We start from the raw sequence: 7809 nt of genomic DNA, 5'->3' as shown, positions 1-7809 counted from the left end.
GACCCTCTTCCGGTGAGCCAGGGAGCAGCTGGGGATCGAACCGGTGCTGCAGAGGCTGTGGGCAGCTTCGCAACCCAGCGCTCAACTGCTGCGCCACCTGGGAGGCCCTGAGGAACATTTTTTAAATGGCATTTTACCTTTCACAATGGCAGTCACTAATACATCATCAGCTTAAATTTACAAACATATAACGGATCATCTTCCCCATATCTACTCTCTTAGTCACCTTCAAATACACAATGAAGTCATTAATAGTCATAGTGTTGTATATTAAATCACATGCTTGGTGATTTTATTTTATATAACTGGAAGTTTATACCTTTTGGTGCCATTCACCCATTTCACCACGCCCAAGCCTACCTCTGACAACCACCAATATGTTCTTTGTATCTAAATTTCCTTTTTTTTAAAGAGTGAGACCACATAGTATTTGTCTTTCTTTGCCTGATCTATTTCACTTTGAAAAATTCCCCTATATGTAGCCTTGTTGTCACAAATGGTAAAATTCAATTCTTCTTACATGGCTAAATGATATTACACTCTGTGTGTGTGATTGTGTGTGTGTTTAGTCATTCTTCCACCAATGGACAATTATGTTGTTGTAATATGAGTATACCGTATTATAAGAAGATCAACTCCATATTGAGACATAAATTCTATGCAATCAAACTAAAACTCTTCGTGTAAGTGTGTGTGTGTTTGTAAATAGAGAATCTGTTTTATAACTTTCATGGCAATGCACAGTGCAGAGAATGGCTAAGAAATTTTTGAAGAAAACATTGGAGCCTCTTACATTACAATATCAAGAGTAGAAAATTTTTTTTATATTTGTACATTATTGGTTTAGTTCATACATGTAAACTAATTATAAAGCAAGTACAAGAGAGTCCTTGGGCCTGTGAGAATTTGGTCTCAAATGAATGTGACTTCATTGTCTAGATTGACTTTCCTGGGGATCCAATATTTATAGGTTACTACAACCACCAGGCTACATTTCATCTTAAGGGACAGGAGTTAAAATGGTTGATACATCTCTTGTCTAGGATTTTGGAAGTGTAGGAGCCCCTAGAACGTAAATTCTGTCTCCTGAGACACTAAGGAAATGCATACATGTTTTCATCTCATCTCTTCCAGAAGCTTTCCAGCCTAGAATTTCACTTGTTCCTTTTAAATAGGTACTTCCTACTACTCCTGTGAAACAAGAGACAGAAGGCAGTTTGGTGATAAGGTTTTTTGTCATTACTAGTAATGAGATCTATCTATGAGTGTCACACTCAGTAAAAATTCTACATACATATTGTTTGAGTTTAAATCTGTTTCATCTTTTACAAAGTGTACAGGATGTATACATTCTGAGCTTCTTTTTATGATATAAAGTGGAATTTTAAAGTGCTCCTAACTTTTATTTATTTATTTATTTATTTATTTATTTATTTTATTTTTGCATAGAAGGACTGAGGTGTAACCAAAGATGAGGGGGTGAGAGGATTCACCAGAGATAGAGTTGGACCAGAAAAGGTAGATTATGAGATAAACTGCTGTATTTCAGAGCAGCAGGTGAGACAGGAGAGGTTTGCTGCGCCATGTAGGTCAGCTCCCTGGCCAATGGTGGCAAACTTACTCCATAGCGGTGATAGTCCTGAGACTAATCCCGAGGCCACCAGGGGAGCAGTAAAGAGTACGTCAGTGTCCTGAACAATGTAGTAGATATTTGCTCTCATGATTACGGAAAATGGTAAACTGTCTCCATGTCCTGTGTAACACAATGTGCACATTTGGAATAATTGATTCTACTAAAGTCTCACTTTTCAAGCCCCCAAGCTGCTGTCAAGATCACTCCAGTTCCAACCTTGTTTTATGTAACTTTTCATACTCAGGCTACTCTTTTCCTTTATTGAGGTAACACTGGTTTACAACCTGCTACCTGATTAGGGGAATAGGTTCACATCTCAGAGGTATGTCACCAGCCCCCCATCCAAACACCACACCCCTCCCTGGGGCCATGTGCCCTCCTCCTTTGTGCTGCCCCCTTCTCCCTCCCCCTCTAGTAGCCTCAGTTCTGCTGCCACAATCTTCTATGTGAAATAATGAATGATTTCACTTATATGTGGAATATAGAGAAAACACATATACTAAAGGCTTTTTTAAGTCCTTTATTGGAAATAGGAAACTGCAAAAGTACCAGTTTCCAAAATCTGCACAACAGCTGTCTAGGAACATGTCTAGGTTCAGCTATTCTCAAAAGGGACAGCTTTTTGGTAGACTTTTGCCTGTGATGAAACAGTGTCCCACCATACATTCACCCCATGAGCTCCTCTAATCACTTTCAAAATCAACAAGAGGAATAGATTTACCAAGGAGAGCAAAAACACACACTCTTCTTAGAAAAATATGCATTGTAAACTAGAGCAGGTTCTTGCACAGAGCACACAGCAACATACAGAGGGGTAATAATGTTCCAGAAAGATGAAAAAGAAAGTGCTTGGGCTGGGAATGGGATAGTCACACACTTACACACACACACAAATGTGTATCTATGTGTGTGTATGTATGCACATAGGTATAATTATACACACAGTTTCTTTATCCCAGTCAATCTTCAAATATATCCTATGAAGAAGGAATTCCTAACAGATAGCTGAAAGAATATATAAACTTATTGATGCCGCTGTGCATTGTGACTTTAGCCCTTGAGCCACAACATGTTTTTGTCCCACAAAAATATAAAAAATTAATTTTCAGACATTTTAGATGAGTAATCAGAAACAAACCTTAAGAAAGTAAGGACAACGATATTTGATGGAAGAAAGCAAGAACTTCCCAGTATGCTGTACTTGGGAGGGGCAAGGAAGGCCTGTCTAGGGATAATTAAACCCCCCCCCCCAACCCCCACTTAAATGTCATCATCCTGTTTTGTGATTGGCTTTTCCTCCTAGTGGCTATACTCCTCTGGGCAGAGGTGCCCATTTTCCCATCTCCTATCTTAGTAGTTTACCTCCCTGTCCAAGGTCTCCTAAAATTTACTTTTAGTGACTTCACTGGCCCTCCTGAATTTCTCTGCCCTTATCCCAGGGGTCTCCCTTAAGTCTCCCAAGTCCCTGCTTGCACCCTGGCTGAAGCTGCATACTTAACCCTAACTTGCCCTGGAATTCAGTAGGAGTCAGCTCAGCCTCCCATGGCTAATGAGTGGAAGAGGCAGTATTGGAACTGACTCTGTATTTCTCCAACACAAGCGCCTTCTCTTGAGTATGTCCCCAAAGAAAAGGTAGGAGCCATTTTCCTTAGGATGTTGGATGGAGAGGGAGAAGCCAGAAGATGCTGATCTGTTGAAGAAGCTGGGCACACCATGGGAAACCTCGGGTGCCAGGAGGTAGAGGTGTATGCTCAGTCTAGTTACCTATCAATGAACATGGGCAGTCATTGGAATGGCTAGAGCCAGAGTGAACAATGTCATGACCAGGCTGCTCTTGCAGGTGAAATGTAGAGAGCGAACACTCTGGACAGTTAAAAACCTAAACTTTGAAATCAGACAGAATTTCATTATCAGGGTGATAATGCTTCTTACTAGTCCTTTTTCAACTAGCTTTAATTGGACGCAGTTTCTCATGAGAAATAGCAATACTGAGGCTGAACTGATAGAAATGTTGCAGGAATTAAATGATAAAATTCTGTGATTTCTCATTTCCTAGAACATGAGCACTGATCCAGATTAGTATCTATTAATTTTCTCTCTGGGTTGAAATCATGGATATTAAGAATGAATATTAATCTACTTTAAATATTACTGCTTTTGCTTTTCTTTGAAATAGAATATATAATTTTCTGGTTTTTTAAGATTTAATTTATTTATTTATGCATACAAGAACTGGGGTGTAGGCCAAAGGCAAGAATGGGAAGGAGCAAACTCTAAGCCAGTGGATGATGTTCTGAACGGATTCCACCCCCATGTTCATACTGAAGATAGAGAGCATGGTGCTGTAGATCTGTTGCCCCCTCCCCTCCAAAGTTAGACAGGATTTCCTAGATCCAGAGTAGCCATTTCAATACCTGTCACCTTGGTATATGGAGTGAAGGTCCGTCAAGATCCTGTGAGAAACAGTTTCATGAGAGACTGTTATCATTACTTGAAGAGTTAAGTTTTCCTAGGTATAGGGATATCTGTAGAAATATTTTTTTAAATACGAGAAATATCTTAAGTTAGGGCAAACAATCAAAGGCAATGTTCTGTCATATGAAGTCATTTCCTCATGATGTGAAACCCTCTCCTCTCTCCCTGGTGACTCAAGTCCCTTATTATAGGATATAAGCCCTTGCTGTGTTCCATTTAGTTTAGAATTTACTGCTGTATGATTCTCTCTACACATGCTATTCAATTTGGTGTTTTTCTCATACTCATTTGTCTGATGTTCATTTATGCATCTAGTCTCAGAAAAACTCACGGTGGTGAGGGAACTTCCCCCTGTACCCAGATAGCTGTTGAAGGAGAGGTATGAATAGATGTAATTTTTATGTACTTTATGTGACTGAACTGGAGGGAACTGGTAGCTGAGAGAGTGTGACAAGTATTCCTCCTTTCCCTGTGAGTCCCTGAACTGACCACATGTCCTTGGTTAATATCATGGGACTCTCCTGTGAGGTATTAGATTTAGCTGAGATATATCAGCTCCTGACAAGTGATTTCTGGAAACCTGGGTGAGGAGGAATCCTGAATTCACAATTCACACAATTTTTCAACATGAGTTTTAAAACATGGCTCAGTGCCAGCCACTGCAGCATGAGTTTGATCCTCAGCAAGGGAGCTAACCCACATGGGCCCAGCAGACCACTCCGGTCTCGCCTGCTGTTCCCCTCAGCAGTGTATTGCAGTTGATCCGCCTGTCCTGCTCCCCAGGCTGTCTCTGGTGAATCCTCTCACCCATACCTCTGGCGTACACCCCAGTTCTTATATGCATAATGTATGATGTGCAAATATTTTCTCCATTCAAGTAGATGTCTTTTTGTTTTAATGACAGATTCTTTCACTGTGCAGAAGACTTTTTTGTTTCATGTAGTCCCATTTATTTATATTCTGTTTCGCATCTATATCATTGGAGAAAATTACACAAAGACTTTCCAAAGCGAATGACATGGAGGGTTTTGTTTCTTATCCTTTATGTATTTTGTGGTTTCAAAGATTGCCATCCAAGTCTTTAATTCATTTTGAGTTATCTTTTGTGTAAGGTGTGACATAGCTCTCTAGTTTCCGTCTTTAGAATGTGGCAGTTTAGTTTTCCCCAAATAAGTTGTTGAAGAGACTTTCCCCTCTCTGCTGTTTATTCTTGTCTCCTCTGTTCTGGGTAAATTGTCCATACAAGTGTTGGTTCATTTCTGGATTCTCGGTCCTATTCCACTGTTACTGGAACAACTTACTTGCAGGGCAGGAAGGATGAGAAACATCTCACTGGCTAATAGATTGCTTTCACTCTTCACTTTTTTTTTTTTTTCACTCTTCAATTTTAAGAAGGTTAAAACGTAACTTTAGTAGACAGTAATGCAGAACGATTCTGTCACATAGCCTGCTTTCCATGCAGTGAAGCCAACCGTTTCTAGCTGGCTGAACTGGGATAGATGTGTTTACAGAACTGCTTGTGCTTGAGCCATTGCAAGCAGCTTCAGATGGGCAGTGCACTTGGCCCGCGTCTCCTTTTCCTGCCTGACAGAGGTGCTCAGAACCATATGCTTCTCTTTCCAGTGTATCATGTGCACCTTTTCCTTCCACCACATCGTGTTCTGCACAGAGATATAATAGTCCAGGTGATTCTTTACATTCTAGTGTGATCCTTGTAGTTGTTCCTGGTCAACACCTTCCAAGGCAGTAGTGGTGTTATTCCTCTGGACATCAAAAAGTAATGACGCTATTAACCAGCACCTGCTGTGAATTCTCTAGCTCAACTGCATGGTGATGTGCTCAAAGAAACCTGTTTCTTTTTTTTTTTTTTAAAGACAATATTTTATTTTTATTATTTTTAAAGATTTATTTATTTATTTATACAAGCACTGGGTACAGTCAGAAGCGCGGGAGGGTGAGAGAACCCACCAGAGCTAGAGCGGGGAGCAGAGCAGGCAGAAGTACCGAAGCACACTGCTGAGGGAAGCAGCGGGCGGCAGGAGAGGTCTGCGCGCCATGTGGGACCCTCCTCCGGTGGCCGGGGAGCAGCCGGGATCGAACTGGCGCTGCAGAGGCTGCGGGCAGCTTCGCAACCCAGCACTCAACTGCTGCGCCACCGGGGAGGCCCAAGAAACCTGTTTCATTTCTTCTCTCTAGGCAAGTTTTTTGTTCAATGAATTTATGAGAAAATTCTCTAAAAGAGGTACAATTTTTTTAATAAGATAGATGCTGCAGGAGGCCTTGATGCCCCAGCCAAATAAGACACTGGCAAGCAGTGAAGGTAAAGGGCCTCACACCGTGGGGCCAAAGCTAAAGAGCCTCACACTGTGGGGCTGAGGATTCCTTGTGCCTCACACCGTGGGGCTGAAGATCTAAATTTCCTTCATTTTTTGTTCTTGGTCATTAAAAAAAAAAATTATCAAAAAAGTACATTAGACAATAAATTATATGTATCAGTAGACTGCAAGCAATTGACATGGAAAATTACCTGTTTAGATATTAGTTATTAAACAATTTGGCCCACTTGACAATGGGAAATAATTTATTGTACATATCTGACAAACCAGCACAACTATTATAGTAAGTCCTTCTTTTGCTTTTTTAGAAATTCCTTTTATTTAGAAGTTTCTTAAGAAAGTTTTTAAATAAAGTTAACTGTATTAAAAAGTTTGTAGGTAAAAAAAGTTCTGATAGCTGAGCAGCAGCTGGTCTCCGGCTGAAGGTCATGTAAATAAAATAGTCTTTTGATGCTTAGGCTTAGGCTGATAGGGATGCACTGGCAGCTGTCCACTGTCTTGGGTAATTGTCTGGCTGAAGTTATAGGTTTTAGTGTTAGGTCTGGTTTTTTATTTATTAACCTTGAAGGCTACCGTCTAACTGGGACCCGTAGGAGCCAGCAGTCCATGGAAACATAATACATTAATTGTTTCTGCTTTACACATGACAATGTATTTTTTTCTGCTTACTAAAAATAAATAAATAAAGACCTGCTGAGTCTCTCCGCAGAAGATACTAGCACCTCACCAAGTGTCAGTGTCTCCTCATTCTACCTCATCGCCTTCCCCTCAGCCCTTAAGTTTCAGCCCCTTTCAGGTCGCCTAGGCCGTCTCATCCTTTCAGGAACCCCTGACAGGACGTTTTGCCGGAGGCTGGTCCCCGGCAGATAGACAAACAACCTTCTTGTTGATACCGCAGAGAAAGTTTCTGAAGGAATCACATACGTTTCTTTGGATAGAAAATACAGTATCAGTCTTGCTCCAAGAAAAGGGAAGCCTGTTATGCTGACTGGCTTTAGAATAAAGGAACTGGAAGAATAAGGACTAGCATTTTAAAGCTTCATTCTTAGGAATATGTATGTTTGGATTATGATGTATCACACAGGTGGGGATAAACCTACCTGCTCTCAATATTTCTGCCATCTGCCACATCAAGACAAAACATAAGACCGTCAATGGAAAAGAACTTTAATACAATTAGTGTGCAATATAGAAAAGACAAAGAATATAGTTGCCAAATCAAGCACCCAAGTTACCCATCCCCTCATGGGAAAAAGTGCAGCCAAACAGGATTGGCCAAAGCAAAGCCCAAAAGCCTGCCACAAGTCCACAACACCTTTAGGCGGGACCCATAGACAGGGGTCAGAAACTGACCAGATAAGTCTG

This window comes from Talpa occidentalis, unplaced genomic scaffold (assembly GCF_014898055.3).
Source record: "Talpa occidentalis isolate TD23 unplaced genomic scaffold, MPIMG_talOcc4v2.1 talOcc4.3, whole genome shotgun sequence".
Classification (NCBI taxonomy): Eukaryota; Metazoa; Chordata; class Mammalia; order Eulipotyphla; family Talpidae; genus Talpa; species Talpa occidentalis.
This window is presented reverse-complemented; position numbering follows the sequence as displayed.